The sequence below is a fragment of the Chelonia mydas genome, chromosome 4 (genome assembly GCF_015237465.2).
Source record: "Chelonia mydas isolate rCheMyd1 chromosome 4, rCheMyd1.pri.v2, whole genome shotgun sequence".
In the NCBI taxonomy this organism is placed as follows: domain Eukaryota; kingdom Metazoa; phylum Chordata; order Testudines; family Cheloniidae; genus Chelonia; species Chelonia mydas.
Window position 1 is genome coordinate 133,561,504 of NC_057852.1, and position 23,080 is coordinate 133,584,583.

The 23,080-nt window shown below is 45.9% G+C and overlaps 1 long non-coding RNA gene across 7 annotated transcripts in view; it reads right to left on the reverse strand.

Annotated features, from left to right (window-relative positions):
- Window positions 1–23,080, reverse strand: part of LOC114021162 — a 58,853-nt gene that overhangs the window by 30,078 nt on the left and 5,695 nt on the right. For 2 of the 7 annotated variants that reach the window (XR_005225266.2, XR_005225264.2), the window contains exon 2: window positions 18,772–18,872. This is a non-coding gene — a long non-coding RNA (uncharacterized LOC114021162). Of the gene's footprint in view, window positions 1–6,424; window positions 7,087–11,932; window positions 15,261–18,747; window positions 18,873–23,080 lie in introns of those variants that run through there. The other 5 variants (XR_006290269.1, XR_003565822.3, XR_003565825.3 and 2 more) reach the window with 5 other exon arrangements.

Genomic DNA, 23,080 nt, shown 5'->3' on the forward strand with positions numbered 1-23,080 from the left:
TCCAGTGTTGCCCATCCCTGCTAAATTACAGAAAGTTGACTTTGTGTAATGTGCCTGCTTGATCTGACCAGGCAATCCCTGCTCTGAAAGAAGACAGAAAACACCCAAAAGTTCCTGCCAATAGCACTTAGAGGAAAATTCCTTCCCCCTGCAGGTGAGTGCAGTACTGCAACAAGCAAGTCTCACTGAACTCAATGGAGCTGAGGTTTGCTCAGCGCTTTGCAAGATCAGGTGCCAGGGAGCAACAATCCCTGTGGCCAAGTGTCTGACTCCACTTATTCACTGAGTTTTTTTCCTCATTGAATCCTGTTTAAACTCTTCAATTCTCTGTGAGCTTGTGCCATGGCTAACAGCACATTGCCTGCAACTGGAAAGGAAGAATTTGCTACATTTTTATTATCCACCCATAAACAATACCTGTTCCACTTGTTAAGCTAGATGTGACACAATACAAAATCACCCTGAAATTCCTTCGCCCTGTATGCAGAGTATGATGCATAGATTCTGCATTTCTGCAACTATTTATAAAATGTTCCCAGTCCACCATGGCTGTAGGTGCGCACACAACATCTGGTTTAAAAAACAGCCCATGTTTTGACTCTTCCAAGGAGCTAGAATAGCTGAGGACTTTCCCCTAAAACAAATAAGCAAATGCTGGAGAATAGGGCTTGGTATGAGGCCCACATCCTAAAAACACACTCAGACAGTTTAGACCAGCAAAGGAGGCAAATTCCACAAGGGAGAGCTGTTCCTTGAGCCAGCAGCTCCCAGATGTTTAATTACAGAGACTGTGACAGATACAGCAATTTACTGCCATATTCTTAAGATACCTTATTGAATTAAGCTTAAGTATCTTTGGTGTCCATTGTATTAAATGACTGGTTTATGTATTATTGCAGGCCAGGAGCGTATGGAACCTCTCCAGGGGGAGATGTGAGACGTAGGGGTTCCCTGGACTATACTGAACAATGTGCCAGACAAGAATGGACTTTTGGAACAAAAAGTCTTAAGTAGTTTTCCTGGGTAAGGTCTAGGGGAAGGTGAATAAAAATTCCCCACCTCCAGTTATGCAAAAACCCAGCCTTTTCAAACAAGGTCCTGAGGAGTGGGCCTTTGTCTGCTGATCCCGTTACATGGGCCCAAGATCAAAGGCCCAAGCAGTACAAAGGAAAGACTAAACTGTTTATGGTGGTTCTGGTTCTGAATCTGAGACAGTTCTGAACTTTTAACCATGGGGAAAACCCAGCTGTGGACTGGTCTGATGACAGTTTGAAGGACTGACACCTACCAGAGCCTGAGGTTGGAGGTGGGGTGCACTCCGGTCAGCTTTTTAGAATGTGTGAGGGTTCTTTGACTGTTTTTAGTATATTTTCTCTGTACTGCTTTCCCCTTAAGAATAAATGTGCTTGCTTAGAAAAAGCTGCGTGGTAACGGATAACGCTAGGATGGGTAAAGTGGGGTAGCAACTAGGCTGAAGCCAGAGTGGGTAGGTGGCAGTGCGGCAAGGCTCCAAGAAGAGTGCCATTCAGTAATCCAGGCCTGCGGTGACAGTGCTATGAATAAGTAGTGTGATACGGTCTGGGTCGAGGAAAAAGTACTCTTGGCCATCCAGGACAACAGGGATTCGGGAACAGTTGGAGACACAGGAACACAGACACAAATGGAAAACTTCTTGGACAAAGGCTGGGGAACTCAACAACAGGGACGGGGATACCCTCAAGATTCCCACCAACAGTTGCTCCTCCAGCCCCATCAAACCACTAGCAACATCTCTGTTGGGTCTGGATTGAGCCTCAGCCAGCAAACTATCACCTAAATCCTAATCTCAGCCAAGCCCTGGGAAAGCACCAGCTGGGTGTGACGAAAGCACAACCGAGCTGTGTGTCATCTGCACAGTAATAATGCTGCAGCTCTGATCTCACCATGAGCCATTGTCCCACTCCACCCCCTGAGCCCTATCAAAGAGGGAAGAGTGGAACCATCATGGGACTCTGCCTATCCCAGCGAGGGACGTCAGGAAGGTTAGCAAAGCCGCACAGGAAGCGGTATCAGAGGCTACTCTGGACAGTTCTGGAGGATCAAGATCAGAACACTCTCCCCTCCAAATCCAGGCAGCAAAGCCAGCAGAGAAATGTAAGGACTCCAGAGCTGCCTTTCCACCACAACTTAATAACCTTCTTCTAAAAAGGCAAGATTAGAGACTGAGCAAGGACTGGTGAGAGCCAGTGACACGGCTTCCTGAGAGCAAGGATGATCCACGAGCGCTTCGTTGGACTTTGGAGACCTAGGTTCAAGCTTCTGCCCTGCCACAGGCTTCCTGTGTGACAGTGGGCAAGTCACTTACTCTCTGTGCCTCAGTTTCCCATCACTTCAATGGGGATAACCGCACTGCTCGACCTCACAGCAGTGTTGCACGGTAAATATACTAAAGATTGTGAGGTGCTCAGATAGTCTGGTAATAGGGGCCATGTATGTACCGTAGACAGTAAGGGTCCAATGACTGCTCATTTGAGGGAATAAATTACTATACCTTCTCATACAGAAATGTCCATCTCAGCCTTTCCTGTCACTAGCCACGAGGGGCATGCATCCAACTAGCAGGTGGTGAGCACAAAGCGCCCCATCCTCTGTGACTGAAACTAGTTTGAATGCCGCCAAAGATGTTGCAGCTGCCTTCACTACAGCAGTCAGCCCTGTCTGGATCCAACAGACCCATCTGCAGAGACAGCGGAAGATTCCTCATGGCATGTGGGATGGGAGAGGATTCACCAGGATGCTGACAACTCAGGGCAGCTCCACTGGAGAGGACTTTGCAGACACAGTGGTGGAGAAGGAAGATTTTTCCCCCTACACCAGTGCAGCAAGACAGAGTTTTTCAAATTCTGTGCCACAGCTGACCAGAGTCACTGCATGATTCCCACCAGCCATGTGCTAATCTCCACCCCACATAGCTCATTGCACATGCAGTATGTTCTGTACAGTGTACAGCTCTTGCCTGTTCCCTTTTTAGCCTGGGATCATCCCACTTGTAACTCAGTAATTGGGGGTCACAGTGTGTTAAAGGGCCCCAGAATGACTTTCAAGGATGCCCAACGCTGTCATATTCGGAATGGTTCCGAATCCAAACCTGGATTAGGATCAGAATTTCACAATTGATCTTATTTTTTCCCCCCAGTATTGCCCACAGTGTGATAAATGCTTCCCACACAAAACAGCTCCATCTTTAAAATGGGTCGGATCTGAACTTTGGAACGTCCAAAACCCAGATCAGAACTGAGGAGCATGGCCCTGTCTCTAGGCACAAGACGGGCAAGTTACCGTGAAGTGAACAAGGCATGTGAGGACTGTGTGGCACAATAGTCCATGAAGGAAGTATCCATCAGAGATATCAGTACGATGCGGTTTTTATCTCCCTTCTCACGTTGACATGTTTGCCCACTTCTAAAGTTTGGGAGAGTGTTGGATTATTAGCTTGTGAGCACCAGTCTGTCTGCCCACCCCAGCCTCAGCATGGGTCACAGAAGAGCAGAAAGGGAACTGGAAACAGGCAGGGAGCCTGGTGGTGGAACATGGGCAGGGCCACACCAGGCTGTTTGGGGAGGCTCAGCCTCCCCTGGCCTATGATACCCGTCACCCATGGTCTCCTCTAAAAGACCCCTCCCATACCAGGCTGCATGGAAATAAATTTATCTACCTCAGACACAAAGGGCTCAGTTAACCCTGTCAGGATTTGAACCTGAAGGAGTCTAAGCAACCTAAAACTGACACTTAAACCACTAAGTTAGCCACTTTATCAAGCAAGCACATTCACCCACCGCAAGTATGAAAGTAATTGTCTCTTCTTCTTCTTCTAAATGCCTCCCCGCATATCCAATGCGGGCCATTCAGTTTTTAAACTGAAGTTTGTTGCTGTGCATTTACAATCCTACTGATCAGGGAGATCCCTAAAAGAAATCGTTAACAGGTTTTTGCAGTTTTGGAGAGGGGGAGTATCTCATGGAGCAGAGAAAGGTGATGGGAATACATACAGTGGAGGCAGACGGGGGAAGGAACAACGAAGGAATTCATATTTTAGAAATCCTAGAAGCTCGTATTACTCATAAGCCTTCCTTGCTGCTCCATTTATCAACCAAGATAAACACAAGCGCCACAAAGCTTCATTGTTGAACCAGAGAGAGGATGTATCTGACAAGCAATTCCCAAACAGCCAGGCACTCCCAAGGATATCACATAACATCCCCCTTACGTCATCTAAGGAGCAGAGCCAGACCAACTGGGTTACATTACTTCTTTTGCCTGCTGCACATGGCAACAGCCAGTAGAGATGTGGCAGGGCCCATTTCGCCCACTGTCCTTTCAACTGGAGCCCTGCTCAAAACTCCACTCACTTTATAAAGTGCACACGGGACTATCACTGTGTTGGGCTTTTGCAGCACGTATCTCAAAGTACTTTGCAAGCAGAAATGGGAGCTCACAGAAGTGAGATGGAACAAGCCTGTGAGCTCACCCAGTCTCTCTCCCTGCTAATGCAGAACTGTTCCCTTTCTTGATACTCAGTTTATACTTCCCCATTATTACTGATTTTAGTAGCACCTAGGAGCCTCAGTCATGACCAGAACCCCATTGTGCTAGGTGCTGCACAAACACACCACACACGAAAAACAGTCCCTGCCTTAAATGCATTATATTAGTCCCAGTAGTCTGTGTCATCCCAGTTCCGCTCCCTCCTTGGAATGACCATCACCATTTTACAGAACAGGGAACTGAGGATCACTGAGTAACCAAAGGTCACAGAAGTCTGTAGCAGAAGTGAGAACAAACCTGTCTCCTCATCCTTTGCCTTAGCACCAAGTCTGACCAGCCCCTTCCTGATTTCTGTATGTATACCCAGTATCTGACACTCAATGGGTTAATTTCTGCCCCCCACCCCCACCCCCCCCGGTACATCATGCAATTCTGCTTGACTTCAGTTGGATGCACATATCTGTGACCAAAACTGGATCTTAACTAAAACAATAATAGTTCTCACATTATCTTGCACTTACAGAGAACTTTTTATTGCAAAGGACTCCTGCGCTCTCTACAAGCTTCACAGATGGGAATCACTGGGCAGGAATGCAGCGTCTGTTTAATATCATGCAACACTTCACTGTAGTGTGAGACAGGCAGTGGGAAGGAAACTGTGTATACAGCTGAACCTGTAAGCAGTATTTCAGGAGCAGTAGGCAAGAAACAATTGCCCACAATAGGCTTTGGCCAGGACATTTTGGTCAATGATACTATTCCCAGGGGATCTTTAGTAACACATAGTCAGGGCCTTGGTCGTCCATCTCATCCAAAATAGAATCCGCAATTTACCAACCCTCTGCAAAGGTATCGAGGTCACTGGCCGCTCTGAGGGAGAGAGTCAGTATGGTTATTTCCTACAGCACTCTGAGTCTTCCATCCGATCCAAGTACTGACCAGACAGGAGACTGTTTAGCTCCTGAGGTGCCTCGTCCCAACCTAGGAATCATAGAATCATAGAATCATAGAATATCAGGGTTGGAAGGGACCCCAGAAGGTCATCTAGTCCAACCCCCTGCTCGAAGCAGGACCAAGTCCCAGTTAAATCATCCCAGCCAGGGCTTTGTCAAGCCTGACCTTAAAAACCTCTAAGGAAGGAGATTCTACCACCTCCCTAGGTAACGCATTCCAGTGTTTCACCACCCTCTTAGTGAAAAAGTTTTTCCTAATATCCAACCTAAACCTCCCCCATTGCAACTTGAGACCATTACTCCTCGTTCTGTCATCTGCTACCATTGAGAACAGTCTAGAGCCATCCTCTTTGGAACCCCCTTTCAGGTAGTTGAAAGCAGCTATCAAATCCCCCCTCATTCTTCTCTTCTGCAGACTAAACAATCCCAGCTCCCTCAGCCTCTCCTCATAAGTCATGTGCTCTAGACCCCTAATCATTTTTGTTGCCCTTCGCTGGACTCTCTCCAATTTATCCACATCCTTCTTGTAGTGTGGGGCCCAAAACTGGACACAGTACTCCAGATGAGGCCTCACCAGTGTCGAATAGAGGGGAACGATCACGTCCCTCGATCTGCTCGCTATGCCCCTACTTATACATCCCAAAATGCCATTGGCCTTCTTGGCAACAAGGGCACACTGCTGACTCATATCCAGCTTCTCGTCCACTGTCACCCCTAGGTCCTTTTCCGCAGAACTGCTGCCTAGCCATTCGGTCCCTAGTCTGTAGCGGTGCATTGGGTTCTTCCGTCCTAAGTGCAGGACCCTGCACTTATCCTTATTGAACCTCATCAGATTTCTTTTGGCCCAATCCTCCAATTTGTCTAGGTCCTTCTGTATCCTATCCCTCCCCTCCAGCGTATCTACCACTCCTCCAACCACTCCACTCCACTCCAACCACTAGGAGAGGCTGTCTGTGTAGGAGCAGCAGAAACGATTAACCCCCTCGGACCAGCTACATCCTGGATATTTTCCCTGAACCTGCCAGTAATGGTTAGGGGTTGTGTGATGTGGACCCATGTCCCAAGTGGACATCTTGAGATTGCTAGGTGATTTTATAGAAGAGGCCCCCTAAACAGCTCTCAGATGGTAACACCGTCCAGTCACTGCCAAGTGAGTGTAGCTTTAAAGGGACCAGCCAGAACTAACAGGTGTTGGGGTCACCTGATAATGGATCTATGCCCTGCAAACAGACACCACTATCGTATAAACCATATAAACTTTCAGGATCTAAAAGTTGAATTCTGGACCTGGGCATTTGTGTACACACACATGCCCCTGAACCAGCTAATCCCCCTACAGATCCTGTTCCATTTGCAGCCCTCTCTTTATGAATTTTGATTTCTATCCACTTTGCTCAAGTTGAGCTATCTACCCAGACCACATCCACTCTAGGCGTAGACTTTTCCATAGGACTTTGGGACCCCTGAAGTCCTGTAGCTATAACATCCACTTGCAAAACTGCAAGTTGATTATAGCGATGTACTTAAAGGCTCACGCCTGAGAGGTGAAGTCGGCAGCAGCTGAGGATAATCAGAAGCTTGCTGGATTGGTTCCTTCCTCCGACATGATCTGCAAAAGGAGATAGATACAGGATGAATCTATTACAAAGGCAAATATTTTTGCGGGGCGAGGGGTGAAGGAGGATTGCATCAAGCTGTGAACTCCTTGCTGACACCTGGAACAAAGATGTATCTGTTGTGCCCCATGGCCTTGGTCTCAGGGATTTAAAACGCATGTGTTTATGTTTTGGTTTCCTTGAGTTAGGCTGAGTACATAGGGTGGTGGTTTCTTTCTGAGCTGTGACTGGAGCAGAGTTAGTCCTTTGTTAAACATCACCCTATCCTTCCATGCAAGCATCTTAAACACTCATTAAGCCCCAACACCCCTGACACTATTTACAGAAGGGGAAACGGAGGCACAGAGCAGGTAAGTGACCTGCCACAAGGTAAGTCACTGGCAGAGCCAATCACAGAACCCAGGAGTCATGACTCACACTCTTCTGCTCTGGCCACCAGCCAGGGTTCCCTCCTTCATCCCTTTGCGGTTAACCCCTTCTGTCCACAATTGGATGGCTTGTGTGTTGGAGGCAGAAGCAGAATGTTCTGGGGCTGCTCTCCCCACACTCCTGTGTTTGGAGAGCCAAGTGTGTATGTGGCTTAAACGAAAACAGATCCAGGGACAGGGAGTCATTTCCTCAGGAGGAGGGTTTAAAAAAAAAAACTAAGAGCAGGCACGGGAGCCACAGCTGTGGGACTGTCATCCAGAACATGCAGTCCTGGAAACAGGGGAGAAACAGTTCGGGCTGGACTAATTAGGCCAAGATTTAAAAACTAGGAAAGGCCAAAGGAGGCTCCTGAGTCCATATTTCAACATGTAAATAAGTGACCTGATTTGCAAAAAGCACTGAGCTCCTAGCAGCAACCCCTGCCACCATGGGCCTTTGCAAGCAATTTCAATACTGGTTAGCAGGAGGAGTGTCTGTCCTCCAGCATTTCACATGCCATCACGTCCTATCACTTCTAAGCACGACGAGGCAATATAACACGAAAAATGTGGCACATGGTGACCCCGAGGTACCATCTTAGGCATTAGAGAGGGGTGAGAGGGTCCATCTCCCTGCTAGGGATGGCTTCAGACAGGAGACTGAGCCACAAAGCTGCCCTGCTCCCAGCATGAACCATGCCAAGCTCCCCACAGATGGCAGTGACATGATCAGAAGCCACAATGATGGGCGCAGCACAAGACCCTTGCTAGATGGATAAATAACAAAGGAGCTCGAGAATTGCCAGCAGATGGAGGGAAGTGATTGTTCCCCTCTATTTGGCACTGGTCCCCTCACTACAGAAAGGATGTGGACAAATTCAAGAGAGTCCAGTGGAGGGCAACGAAAATGATTAGGGGGCTGAGGCACACGACTTACGAGGAGAGGCTGAGGGAACTGGGGTTATTTAGTCTGCAGAAGAGAAGAGTGAGGGGGTATTTGATAGCAGCCTTCAATTACCTGAACGGGGGTTCCAGAGAGGATGGAGCTTGGCTGTTCTCAGTGGTAGCAGATGAAAGAACAAGAAGCAATGGTCTCAAGTTGCAGTCGGGGAGGTTTAGGTTGGATATTAGGAAACACTATTTCACTAGGATGGTGGTGAAGCACTGGAATGGGTTACCTAGGGAGGTGGGGGAATCTCCATCCTGAGAGGTTTTTAAGGCCCGGCTTGACAAAGCCCTGGCTGGGATGATTTAGTTGGGGATTGGTCCTGCTTTGAGCAGGGGGTTGGACTAGATGACCTCCTGAGGTCTCTTCCAATACTAATATTCTATGAATAGGTATGGATTTGAACAGCCCTAGATAAACGGTGGGAGGAGAGGAACAAAATGGAAAATAACTGACTCCTAAACACAAGGTTCCAAAAATACTGGCCAGATTGTTTACACACACACACTATCAGTTTTTTTAAATAATCAATTAGTCAAATGGTCTGGTGGAGACAAGGCGGGTGAGGTAATATCTTTTATTGGACCAACTTTAGTTGGTGAGAGAGACAAGCTTTCAAGCTACACAGATCTCTTCTTCAGGTCTGGGAAACTAACAAAGTGTCATTGTTAAATACAAAATTCCTTCTGGACTATTCTTGAATTCTCATGTTTGAGCAAAAAATATAGTTGTTACTCTATGCTACTGTCATTTTAGATGCAATTGGGATAAAAAATAACTAGCTGAAAGAGGCAGATCTTCCTGTTACAATTTCACCTTTAAAGTGGTACTGACAGGGAATGCAATGAGTAATGCTAAATGAGCTGGGTGGTAATAATAATTAAATAACTGCACTGACTTTTTTGTTTAGGAGAATCCATCCTCAGCTGTCACAGGGTCCCCGCAGGCCTTGTCCCTCTTGAGCCTGCGCCCTGTGTTTAGGCTGGTGTAATAAAGACTCTTCCACACCTTCTTTTGCTGGATCACCCAAGTGTCTTTATTTACAGTGTTCGTGCAGTTCCCAGATTCCCCAACAGCTAGTGGCCCACAGACCCTCCCCAGGGTCTCCTGGCTTTTGCGGCTTCCTTCTTTGGTAAGGAGACAGCGATACCACCCTCCTATCTCCTCCCAGGCAAGCCTCCCCACTGAGGTTTGCCCAGGGCTTTTATAGCCATCTCATGCCTCAGCCCAGCTGTCCGCACTTAGCTTAGCATGTTCCTCTGAGCCAGCCCTCATTAGGGCTTGCAGCTGGGCTCCCTGCTCCTGGACAGAGAGCAGGATGCAGCCTTAAAGGGGTTTACTCCTGCCTGCAACATCAACATATAGGATTCTGAAGACTATCCACCTTCAAGATCACCATCATTTTCTATAGTTTCAGAGTTATCTGCCAATGATAGTGTTTCAGTCACATCATGTATATCACATACCCACAGGATATCACCTGTAGCAAAAAACAAAAACAAAAACACTCCATCACCCAGAAACAACCATAAATAAGTTTGTGATAAGAACCAGCAGATTACAAAAAGAGGTAATTGATGACAAAATTGCCCGATTTGTTTATGCAACAAACTCTCCTTTCCGTATGATTGAGAACCCACACTTCATTAACATGGTTCAGTCATTAAGACCAGGATACAGTCCACCCAACAGCAGATGTGACAGGCAAACTGCTGCATAAAGTGTATGAAAGAGAAATTGAGCAATGTGCAAAAGGTCTAGAGGGTGAAATTGTTAACTTGAGTCTTGATGGGTGGAGCAATGTCCACAATGATCCTGTTGTATGTGCTTGTGTGACAACAGAAGAAGGGAATGTCTTCCTTACAGAAACAACTGATACATCAGGAAATGCGCACACAGCAGAATACTTACAAGTAGCAGCAGTAAAAGCTATAACAAACTGAAAAAAAATTCAAATGTCTAGTACACAGTTTGGTCACACACAATGCTGCAAATGTCCAAGATGAAAAGAAATTATTTAGAAGAGAGTCCCAAGCTAATAACATACGGCTGCAGTGCTCATTTGATGCACCTCCTAGCCAAAGACTTCAGTGTTCCAGAAATAAAGGCTAATGCTGTTGAAATTGCAAAATACTGTCGTAACAACCACTTGGCAGCAGCTGCTCTGAAAAAAGTGGGAGGAACCAAGCTAACTCTCCCACAAGACCTGCGATGGAACTCAGTAGTGGACTGTTTTGAGCATGAAATCAAGAACTGGCCTAATCCGATGACAGTTTTGTGAACTAAATCGTGAAAGAATAGATGGTACTGTCACAGCCAAAGTTCTCAACATTGGGCTTAAGAGAAATGTTGAACACATGCCGAGTACCCTGAAGCCTATTTCTGTAGCCTTGAACAAAATGCAGGGAAACAGCTGTTTTACTACTGACGCTGTTGAAATTTGGAAGGAACTGAGTGAGATCTTAAAAAGAGAAATATGCAATGACAGAGTTAAATTACAAGCATTAAAAAAACAAATGGGACAAGCACTGTCTCCAGCTCATTTTCTTGCAAATATTCTCAATACTCAGTACCAGGGTCAAACCTTAACTGAAGAAGAGGAATTGGCTGTGACATGGACATCCAGCAATCATCCCTCCATAATGCCAACTACAATAAACTTCAGAGCTACGGGTGAACCATTCAAGAAATATATGTTTGCTGATAATGTTTTAAAGAAAGTCACACCAGTGAACTGGAGGAAGTCACTAAGCACTTGGAGTCAGAGACTGTTGACGTGATAATCTCACTTTTAACAGCAGTAGCTTCTTCTGCCAGTGTAGAGAGAATATTTTCTTTCTTTGGACTAATTCGTTCCAAATTGAGAAATCGTTTGGGACCTGAAAAAGCAGGAAAGCTCATTTTTCTTTTCCAGATTATGAACAAACAGGAAAATGAAGGTGAAGACGACTGAGTCAGCTGCAGAAGCCAAAATTTTAAGTTTCTCATGTTGACCTGGAGGACATAGTCGATTTAATTTTTTTTAAAAAATATTTCATTTAACTATTTTAGTTAAAAACAATTTTAACAAAAACAAACCTGATTTTAAAAAACTTGAATGTTTAACGAAATTCAAAAATTCATATGCTTGTTTTGTTTAAAATATTATATGTTCGCTGTTGAAGAAAAAAAATCCAGAATACATAACGTTGTTGTTTTAGTTAAATAAAACAATTTAAATGTCTGTCCGGTGATGTTCTCCTCCTAATACAGCATGGCAAGAAAATCCTCCAAATATTAATGATTAACTTGTTGAATTGGAGATAGTTCACCTCCCAATGACTTCATAAATATCTGCTTCAATTACCTTTGGTAAATGAAATAATCAAACAAGCATTCGTTTTCTGATATAGCTGCAAAACTAATCTGAAAAGTTTTCGAAATAAATCTCTTTAAAAATGTATAATATGTACCTTCTAAAAATGAAACCTATATCTATCTGAGTTGTGAAGAATATGAATTAAGGTTATAACAACCAACAGGAATGCACTTTATGTAGAAATCCATGATTAAATCGAGTCTTCCTGACTAGTGATTTAAATCAATTTGATTTAAATCAAATCCACCCTCGGAGCTTGCTTCTGCTGATGAGGTTGGGGGTTGTTTGAAGGCCAGAAGAGGAGGTTCAGGAAAGATTTCTTTCAGGATGGGGTCTCCATCGAGTATGGATTGTAATTGTTTGATGAGACCCCATATGGGTTCCAGTGTGGGGTGGTAGGTGGTGCAGTCAGAGGTAGCTGCTTTGGTAACACTTTGTTGGTTGTTCTACATGTTCTTTTTAAAATCCGCTTGTTATTTTGGTGTCATTGTGTCAAAGTAAAAAACTAAAGGCCTGTTTGTGCAGTCCTTATTATCCAAGCAAATGCACTCACTGCCCCTATGTTTGGTATGAGGTGCCTTCAACAAACATTGGCACCCCAGTGCCTGCCTGCAGCTATCTCACCTGGCGCTGTGATCCGGTTAGATCTTCCCTGCTAAGCCAAGACATGCCTACTCCGTATCAGGACAGGAGTTCTCCAAGGAGCAGAGAGAAACTGCTGCAGCAAGTGTTGGGGATGCAATCGGTAGTGCTCTTCCAGAGCAATAACTAAGCATTTTACCACCTGGGGTGAGCAAGCACATTTGCACCCCCTAAAGGTGACATGAGGGGCGGGGGACATGTGGGGTCATGTCCCCCCCCCCCAGATTTCTGCTTTCCGTTTAGCACAATGGTTTTCAAACTGTAGGGTATGCCTTCCTAGGGGAACGCACCCCACAGTTTGAAAACCACTGCCTCCTACCTGGAGCCGGCAGATCAGAAGCTGATGGGAGATGCTTGGGCCCCTGGGTTTCCGCACTTTGGGAGTCGGCGCAGTGGCTGGCTGCCCGGCAGCCCTCCCTGCCCTGCTTCCCAAGCCGGGCCACTTCTGCACGGCTGACTGCTCCCCAGGCAGGGGGGGCGACACAGCTCCAAGGTGCGCCCCTGACACGCTCTTGGCTCTGTCCCGAAGAAGCCCGGCGCTGGCCAACGCAACCGCTGGAGCCGGCCCCTGCCCACAGAACTCAGCTGTCATGAGCTGCTCCCTATGATGCTCCCTGCAGTACTCATCCCCCTTGGGCCCCTGCCTCTCAGCTGCCCAGTCACACCCTGCTCGCCACCCAGGGACCTCCCACTGCAACTGAGTCACTCTCCCCACATGCCTTATGTGCAGAGCGGAACCGTCCCTTGCTCCCATTGGCTTCCCTGTCCCAGGCCAGGGCTGCCAGGCTCACGGTCACACAGCCCGAGGTTGGCTGTGGTGCCCAGCCCAGCCACCGGGAGCAGGCGGCTGCTGCTGGCAGGGCGAACTTGCTCCCACCTGCACTGGAACCCGAGGCCGTAAGAACGGAGCCACCCCTAGGGTTACCATATTTCAAGTTCCAAATAGAGGACACTGCTGCGGGGAGGGTACAGTTAGGGGGCTGCTGAAGGGGTGTCTCTCTACTGGGAGGGGGTATGGGAGGGCATTGGAGTGGATATTTGGGGGGTGCTGGAAGGGTGGGTGTGTACTGGGAGGGATATTGTGGGGCACTGGAGAAGGTATTGAGGGGTCCTGCAGGGGATATCTGTGGCCGGGATACCCACAGGAGGTGGGGGGCTGCGTCACGCTCCCTGTTGCGGTGGCAGAGTGGCTGGCGCAGGCCTGGGACGCACTGCCAGCCCATCAATCAGCGCCTCCCTGTGGGCCTCTCCCTCTCCCCAGGGTGGGGAGCTGGTGGCACTCAGCGCCCTGCCCGCCTGCTGCCGCCATCGCAGTCCTACTGGCGCAGGGAGAGCCTGCTCTGGTCACGGCCCATAATCCTGTGGGGAGGGGGATGCTGAGCACCCTGGGCTCCAGCTGACACTGGTGGGCCTGAATCTGGGCTGTCATTAAAAGGTCACCTTTTGCCAACAGGTACCAGAGCGGTAGCTGAGATGCTGTAGTTTCCTCCTTCTACAGTGAACCCTGTGATGGGGTCTATCAGGCTTTCTCTGGAGACACCAGCACCCAGACACTCCCTGCCCAAGGAAAATCCACTCGGATTGGGCAACCAACGAGACAGTCCTCCAGAGGCCTATATGTGCCAGGAGCAAATATTTACCAATCAGGAACCACCGGGCCCATTAAGAAGGCTTGCCTATTTTTGCTCAGGGGCAGAGGTGGGTGAGATTGGGATGGGAAGGAGCCCTTCAGTGCTGACCCAGGCCAAGGCCTGGCCTTAAGTGCCGAAACTACGCGTGTGTTTAAAAGTGCAGACAGCTGACTCCAGAGTTGCTATTTTTGTTTAGAGACTGATGCCAAGCTTATGGTGCAGGCTACCCAGCCTCAGGCAGGTGGCCAAAGGCTGCAGACTAAGGGGGCAGGGGAAACCGGACGCTGTACTGCTTGTGTCCCTGAAGGGAGCACTGCAGAGCAGCCCTGCCTGCTGCATCCCCGTCTCATCACTAGACCTCCCTTGGAAGAACCGAGCCTTGAACCAGTGGTGCATATCAGCTCCAGTCTCCTCACCCCCCACCCCAACTTCAAACAGCAGGGCTGATCAAAGCTCCCAGGGTGAGAGCCTTGCAGCCTTTACCAAGACACCAACAAACAGACCTGTCTTTGGTCCTTACGCAGCCAAGCGACACCATTCACACACAGGGAACAAAATCAAACAAACCCCCAACAGAGGGACCAAATGAACCACTCCCCAAGTCCTGCTACCTCCATGCACAGAGTCCACAACAATTCCCTCTGAAGCTCTCATATTAGCTGACTCTGTTCAGAGCTCTCCAGTGCACCAAGCAAGTGACTTTTTATACTAAAAAGATCAGTGTGAGGAGGATCACAGCAATAATGTGAGCCCTCAGGGTGCACAAAAAACGTTAGAACCACCAAGTGATTTTGTAAAGATGTGGCTTTTTAGTGGGCTCTATCTCGGGAACCCCTTACTCAAATGACCCCAAATTTGGACCACTATCCTCACTCTGCACCTCTAATGGCACGCAGCAAATTTCAGGGCCCTGTGAATCACCAGGTGGGTTTTAGAGCACTTAGAATAAGCATCTTTTAAACAGTAAGTGACTCTCGACCTGCATTCTAGCAGAGCTGCAGCTCTGCTCTAATGTATTATCCTGATGTTTCCTCCCCTTTGAAAACTTTGCATCACCACTTCTGTCCTCCGAACCAATGGCAGCTTCAGGAATCCATGCGGGCCTGGGATGTCCCTGCTCTCTTGAAGTGGACACACCTCCTTTTTTTCGGCATGGAATTGTAAAAACTGGACTCGGAGAACACTGAAAGGTCAAAGAGACTTAGTCTATAAGGTGCCACAGGACTCTGTGCCACTCTTTCAGATCCAGACGAACACGGCTACCCCTCCGATACCTGAAAGGGCCGGGGCATTTCCTGCGCTCCGCACTTACGGTGCTAAGGAACTTGCCTGGGAGAAACTGGTGAGTCTGGGCTGCCCCATTTGCTTTCTTGGCTCCTGTGCATGAACATTTTACATGCAGTGCATTGAAGACGATGCGATTCAGTGCAACTTGGTGCTACAGCTGTCTCTACTTACTACCCCAGGATTAACCATTTATTAATAAAGGGTCAAACCTACACTTCTGTTAAAATGAATAAAAAAGAAATGCAGGGCAAAGGCAGCATGCGCAACCTCTGGCAGCCCGGAAAGCTGCCACCATTCGGTGATATCACAGCTGGGCTTAACCTAAAGCTGCCTGTACAACTCACTGGGCCTACAAAGTGCCCCAGGTTTGCAGATGTTCCCAGACGTGGGAAAGCTTTGGGTACTGCAAGAGAAGAAGAGCTTTAATTCAAATTCGTGGCCAATAGCTAAGTGTGAGCATTCCTACTCCTTATACCATTCCCACTGATAGGACCTAGCTCCAAGCTTCATCAATGAACATTTAGGATTGGCCAATATGTAAAGCTCAATATAACCAGTTCACTGTGGGCATTTAGCAAAGATTAGGGAGATAATCCACCCCAATCAGTTTTGTCAATGGGTATTAGTGTTACAAGTCATCCTCACAAGTCTTTACACTCTGTTTGTTCAGCGTAAGCACATCTCAGGCGTGTTTTGGCAAGTCCCTCTCTTGTCTGAGCTGGGATTCCCACAGCACTAAAAAGATTTCATTAGACAAAACCACCCAGCATAACTCACGTAGCCTGAGGTTAGAAGCCGCTATCCCCTTCAAATATGCTGGCAGTCTTCTGATTAATCCTATTTCTGCTGTGTCAGCACTATCTTGACATAATCCGTCATTGGTAGGGGAAATTAGATTATTGTAGGGCTGTCGATTAATCACAGTTAACTCTCGCAATTAAAAACATTAATTGCGATTAATCACAGTTTTAATCGAACTGTTCAACAATAGAATACCAATTGAAATTTATTCAATATTTTGGATGTTATTCTACATTTTCATATATCTTGTATTCTGTGTTGTAATTGAAATCAAAGTGTACATTGTTTTTTATTACAAATATTTGCACTGTAAAAACGATAAACAAAAGAAATAGTATTTTTCAATTCACCTCATACAAGCACTGTCGTGCAATCTCTTTGTCGTGAAAGTGCAACTTGGAAATGTACTTTTTTTTTGTTACATAACTGCACTCAAATACAAAACAATGTAAAACTTCAGAGCCTACAAATCCACTCAGTCCCACTTCTTGTTCAGCCAATCGCTAAGACAAACAAGTTTGTTTACATTTCCAGGAGATAATGCTGCCCTCTTCTTATTTACAATGTCACCAGAAAGTGAGAACAGGCATTTGCATGGCACTTTTGTAGCCAGCATTGCAAGGTATTTAACGTGCCAGATATGCTATACATTCATATGCCCTTTCATACTTGGGCATCATTCCAGAAGACATGCTTCCATGCTGATGACACTCGTTAAAAAAATAATGCGTTAATTAAATTTGTGACTGAACTCCTTGGGGGAGAACTGAATGTCTCCTGCTCAGTTTTACCCGCATTCTGCCATATATTTCATGTTATAGCAGTCTCATATGATGACCCAGCATATGTTGTTCATTTTAAGAACACTTTCACTGCAGATTTCACAAAATGCAAAGAAGGTACCAGTGTGAGATTTCTAAAGATAGCTACAACACTCACCCCAAGGTTTAAGAATCTGAACTGCCTTCCAAAATCTGACAGGGATGAGGTGTGGAGCATGCTTTCAGAAGTCTTAAAAGAGCAACACTCCGATGTGGAAACTACAGAACCCAAACCACTAAAAAAGAAAATCAACCTTCTGCTGGTGGCATCTGACTCAGATAATGAAAATGAACATGCATCAGTCCGCACTGCTTTGGATTGTTATCGAGCAGAACCCGTCACCAGTATGGACGCATGTCCCCTGGAATGGTGGTTGAAGCATGAAGGGACATGTGAATCTTTAGCACATCTGGCATGTAAATATCTTGTGACGCTGGCTACAACAGTGCCAGGAGAATGCCTGTTCTCACTTTCAGGTGACACTGGAAACAAGAAGTGGGCAGCAGTATCTCTTGCAAATGTAAACAAACTTATTTGTCTGAGCGATTGGCTGAACAAGACGTAGGACTGAGTGGACTTGCAGGCTCTAAAATTTTACATTGTTTTATTTTTGAATGCTTTTTGTTTTTACATAATTCTACATTTGTAAGTTCAACTTTCATGATAAAGAGATTGCACTACAGTACTTGTATTAGGTGAACTGAAAAATATAATTTGGTGGGGTTTCAGTGCAAATACTTGTAATCAAAAATAAATATAAAGTAAGCACTGTACACTTTGTATTCTGTGTTGTAACTGAAATTAATATATTTGAAAATGTAGAAAACAACCAAAATACATAAATAAATGGTATTCTATTATTGTTTAATAGCGCAATTAATCAGCTTGGAAAAGAGGAGACTAATGGGGGATCTGATAGAGGTATATAAAATCATGAGTGGTGTAGAGAAAGTGAATAAGGAAAAGTTATTTACTTGTTCCCATAATATAAGAACTAGGGGCCACCTAATGAAATTAATGGGCAGCAGGTTTAAAACAAATAAAAGGAAGTTCTTCTTCACACAGCGCACAGTCAACCTGTGGAACTCCTTGCCTGAGAAGGTTGTGAAGGCTAGGACTATAATAGGGTTTAAAAGAGAACTGGATAAATTCATGGAGGTTAAGTCTATTAATGGCTATTAGCCAGGACGGGTAAGGAACAGTGTCCCTAGACTCTGTTTGTCAGAGGGTGAGATGGATGGCAGGAGAGAGATCACTTGATCATTACCTGTTCTCTCCCTCTGGGACACCTGGTATTGGCCACTGTCGGTAGACAGGATACTGGGCTGGATGGACCTTTGGTCTGACCCAGTATGGCCATTCTTATGATTAATTTTTTTAACCAACTGACAGCCCTAGATTATTGTTTATTTTATCATAGTGCTTAGAGAGTGTGATTTCAGGCTTTGGACACACACAAAGCAACAGCTGCTGCCCCAAAGAGTTTACAAACAAGGTCATTGCAAACAGAACCCAGGACGCCTGGATCCCAGTCTAAGGAGCTATCCACTGACCCATGCTGCTATTTAAGGGATAGGAGAGTAGATGACCAATTATCTCTTTTCTGAGCCTTAGCTATGTTTAAACAAAGGCCCATAGGTCACACTGACCCCTAGACAGCTGACTGCAGTCAAGATGAATTTGGCCCCTTCTTTTTATTTGCTTTTTCCCCCTCCCCAAGCAGCATCAGCAGTCATAACCAACTATATGACGATCTTTACCTATGAACCAGCTGCCAGTGTTACCTTAACACATCAATGTAGCCTGGTCCTTTTCAAAGGTCACCATCCGCCGACCATCACATGACAGGACAGAAATCCAGATCCCATGAGTTCATCACCAAATGCTATGAAAAACCAACACAAAAGGAGGCGTTACCAGGCATAAAGTTCCCTCGGTGTTCAGCTCCAGGAGTCATTATTTCCAATTGTCGGCCACCTACACTAACAAACAGAGAGAGAGAACACAAGCCTTTGGAAGGAATGGGAACACACAGGCTGGGGCTACACTTAAAAAGTTGTACCAGCATAGCTACATCAGAAAGGAGTGTTATTTTCTAGGATCAAAATTAAATTAATGGCAATTCCTTGTATAAGACTACAGGCTACAGGAACTGGGACAGAGCCTTGGGCTTTGTCTATACTACAGAGTTTTGTCGACAAAAGGCAGCTTTCATCAGCAAAACAGTAGAGGTGTACACACTACACTGCTCCTTCCACTGGCAAAACTCTCCTGCTTTGCCAACAAAATAAAACCACCTCAACGAGAGGCGTAGAGCTATTTGCGGCAAAGTTATATCGACAAAGTGTCAGTTTAGATACCGCACTTGGTTAGGTCACCGTAAATGGCCTATCTGTAAATTTCAATGATTATTAATGGAAATATTTGTTTGTCACTTTGTGTGTGTACAGTAAAATTGACAGTTACAGACACTTATCGATAAAATTATAATTCTTCCAAGCCTATGTAGTGCCAACAAGCATGTATTTGCCTTACCAGCTATTTTTAACAGCTTCCCTATATAAAAAGTGTTTTCCTTCTGTACTATGTTTACTCCTGATTTTCCTACATTTGCTGTTCTAATTTACCCAGGGATGTTGTATGTTAAATACAGTGAAGAACCTTCTCTTTTGAATCGTCTTTACCTCGTGACTACTGCTTTCTAGTCATAACAACCAACAACAAGCAAAGATTGATCTGCCCTCCTAAGGAACTACTTTTTTACATGGGGTCTAAATTGGCTGTTACCACTCAAGAAAGAGATCTTGGAGTCATTGTGGATACTTCTCTGAAAACACTCAATGTGAAGTGGCAGTCAAAAAAGCGAACAGAATGTTGGGAATCATTAAGGAAGGGATAGATAAGAAGACAGAAAATATTATGTTGCCTCTATATAAATCCATGGTACGCCCACATCTTGAATACTGCATGCAGTTGTGGTCACCCCATCTCAAAAAAGATCTATTGGAATTTGAAAAGGTTCAGAAAAGGGCATCAAAAATGATTAGGGGTATGGATCAGCTTCCGTACGAGGAGAGATTAATAACAGGGGTGGCAGGTTTGTAGAAATTTGGGTGGTGCCCAGAACCCGCACCCCCAAACTCCGCCCCCCACCTGCCTAAGGCAGCTCTGGAGCCCTTACATTTCTCTGCTGGCTTTGAGGCCTGGATTTGGAAGGGAGAGCGTTCTGATCTTTTTTCAGAGTAGCAGCCGTGTTAGTTTGTATCTGCAAAAAGAAAAGGCGTACTTGTGGCACCTTAGAGACTAATACATTTGTTAGTCTCTAAGGTGCCACAAGTACTCCTTTTGAAAAATTGACATGTCCTCAAAGTATAATCAAGCCAATGGGAATCTGTTCTGATGAGGTAATGCTTGTTATCTGATGTTTCACTGATTGAGTGTGTTGTCACTTTATTTACAGCTGGAGACTTGTAGGGGTGGAGTCTGTGGAAGGTCAGAGAACTTTCTCTCCCCTGATGGAGCTCGGTGAAGCTCTTGTTAAAATCAGTTTGTTAAAAATCACTCTCATGGGGCTTTCAATTATTGTTTCAAACAACAATTAGGCAGTGAGGGTGGGATCAATGGTTTGTTTCTGAAGACAAAGGGGAAAGTACTGACCGGATCTTTAAGTTGTCAGGTGTGCAATTATGCTCCTAATTTGCAGATGCAATTACCATGACTGCTTGCCCGAAGTCTATAACAGTATTTCCTGTAGCACCTAACACTGTAGTATTTAAGCAATCAGATGATTTTCAGGTATGCAAATCAGGCATGCAATTGTACATAGGTTTTTGCAATCACCTGGGCTGCAGACCTTTTGAAAACAAGATCTGTTGGTTTTGAAAGAGACGGCAAATAGCTCGTTTTCTGGTTTTGAAAAAGACAATGAATAGCTTGTTTTCACAAGGACACTAGCTTGCTCTTTGAGGACAGATGACCTCCAACAATTTCTAGGAGGGTGGCAGGAAGAAAACGCTGTGCTGCCATCATCATTAGCAAAGGCAGGGTATTGGGTTCAGGCAAAGGATACGCGTGGCAGGGAAACCAGCTGAAACAGAGTTTAATATGTTCATTATACTGTTAAAGAGGCTTTTTAAAATTCACCTATAAAAGAACATCTTAGCTAGAAGATATAGGGCCCCATTCATTTCCAGCATGGAATTCAGCCTGCAAACTCCAGGTGACTGAATGTCTCCTCCCCTCGGAAATGAGATCTCAGAAGCCCTCGCCACCACTTGCAACCTCTCTTTTGCTGGAAGATCCAGAGCTAGCTGGAGCCAGGACATCCAGGAGATGTACAGATTCTTCAGTGCTGATGCTGCTTATGATGAAGCCCTGGTGGATAAAGTTCCTCTTCCCTGGTGAATTTCACCTAAGATTCACCTTCCCTAATTCCTGCATGCAGAAACCAGATTAACCCCTGTGTATCCATAGGGGTGAATCAAGCTCAAGGGTTCTATGATCACTGTGGTGAAGTCGTCTGAAGAGCAAGTTTGAAGGAATTCATCCAGTTATAGTAAAATACATAAGATGCAAAGCAAGCCCAGGACCTGCTAACATTAGTGAGCTGTGGACTGTCCTGATATTCACTCCATGCCTGTCTGCTCTAGTAAAACATCCGGCTAATGCAAGATCTGTGTGACTATTTGTCACCAGGAAACAACATCTCCATCTCTGGGAAGGAAGAAGTGCTTGGAACGTTGTCATGTCCTGAGCTGGGTTTGGTGAGATAAGGCTGAGCAATTTATAAACAATAACTCAGTGTTTCCCAAACCTGGGATACCATTTGTTCAGGGAAAGCCCCTGGCGGGCCGGGCCAGTTTGTTTACCTGCTGCGTCCGCATGTTCGCCCGATCGCAGCTCCCACTGGCCATGGTTCGCCGCTCCAGGCCAATGGGGTCTGCAGGAAGTGGCGGCCGATTTGTCCCTCAGCCCACGCCGCGTCCCGCAGCCTCCTTTGGCCTACAGCGGCGAACTGCGGCCAGTGGGAGCTGCGATCAGCCAAACCTGTGCACGTGGCAGGTAAACAAACTGGCCCAGCCCGGCAGGGGCTTTTCCTGAACAAGTAGCGTCCCAAGTTTGGGAAACACTGCAATAACTCATTTGGGGAGCAGTCACTAGCTCTGTATGAGTTCAGTCCCGCCAAGCCTCTTTGAAGGAGAATCTGCGTATTATAACCAAAGTAATGCTGTTGCAACATTCATCCATGTACATCAAAGCACTGTAACAACCATCCTTGAATTAAGTTTCACAACATCGCTGGGAGCTAGGGAAGTATCATTATACTAGATTTACAGATAAAGGAAACTGAGGTACACAGAGGTGAAATGACTTGCCCAAGATCACCAAGTCAGTGTGTGGCAAAGCTAGGAACGGATACCAATCTTCTGCTTTAGCCCGAACATTTTTCAGCAGAGCCTGATTTCATTAACCTTTGCACTCTTCCATCTTAGCATCGCTATTTGGGGTTTAACTGGCCTTTCTGGAGAACTTCCCTGAATCAATCACTGTTTGAGCTAGGGCAGATCTATTAGAAAACATCCAACCTGGATTTAAACATTGCCAGTGATCAAAAAGTTGGTTAACGTACTAGAGTGGGACTCAGGAGACAGGTTCAAATCCCGGCTCTGCCACAGACTCCCTATGTGTCCTTGGGCACTTTAGTCAATCTCCGTGCCTCACCTCCACACGTCTTAGATGGGGAGATTCCCCTACTTCACCGGCTGTTTTGTGGATATGTTCACAAGGTATCAGATGTTACAATGAAGAGCCTGCACAGAGCATGGTGTTTTCCCTTTGCAACTGCTCCAGGCTGCTGGAAGCCACATTTAGTGTGAAACCTAGAGTAGGTGCTCCAGATGAGTGGCTTAATCCTTACAAAGTTGTTTCGTTGTAGTGGGATTGGCTTCTGTGCTACATACAGACTCCGTCACATCTCGGAGGGTGCATGCTTACAGCACACAAAGACAACACCTAACTATGGGCATCTTAAATATTCTGAAGGGATGCTCTAATGCCCTACCTGGAAGAAAATTAATGAGCAGCAGATTCCCA